Consider the following 795-nt stretch of genomic DNA (forward strand, 5'->3'; position numbering starts at 1 on the left):
ATTGGTACTTTACGAATTTTTTCCTTGACGTCTTCATCGTGAAAAATAAAGTAGAAAAGAGGCCACTCAAAGAGTGTCCTTTTGACGTTAAAGGGTTAATTTTTCCCAATTAAAAAAAATTTTAGGTAAACTCAATCTTGCTGGGAGTCAAGCGAATGAAAGCAATATTCCTAAAATTCACAGGAAAATTTCAAATGGTTTTTTTATTAATGAATTCTAAGAGAAAAATGAAAAGGGTTAAAAAAAACATTTTAAATTACTTCTTAAAATTTTGAAAAAGAGCGTAAAAAATATCAAGCAAAATTTTGCCATAATACATCATTTTAGAATAAATTTAAAATTGAAGTGTTTTAAAAATTAAAGAATATTTCATTGTGGCTTTAAAATTGTAAAATATTAAATTTTAATTGTTTGAAATGGAAGAGTTTTTAATTTTTGAAATTCAATATAAATTAAGTATACCTTTGAATTGTAAATATTTAAAAATGGAGTTTTTAAATTTTGAAATCAGAAATGATGTAATTTTTAACTTTTACAATAAAAAATGATGTAATTCTTATAATTAACATTCTAAATCTCTACAATTTGGAAGAATTGGAATTGAAAACATTTTCAAAACTGAATATTTTTCAATTTTAATCTTAAGAATTGAAGAATTGTTAATTCAAATTCGTTAGAATTAAAGAATTTTGTATCGTGAATTTTCAAATTAAATTAATCTATAAAAAACGTTTGAAATTACAATTTAATAATTTGCAATTATATATTTTCAAAATTTCCATTTTAACTCTTTAA

Source organism: Belonocnema kinseyi, chromosome 10, assembly GCF_010883055.1.
Source record: "Belonocnema kinseyi isolate 2016_QV_RU_SX_M_011 chromosome 10, B_treatae_v1, whole genome shotgun sequence".
NCBI classification, from domain to species: Eukaryota; Metazoa; Arthropoda; class Insecta; order Hymenoptera; family Cynipidae; genus Belonocnema; species Belonocnema kinseyi.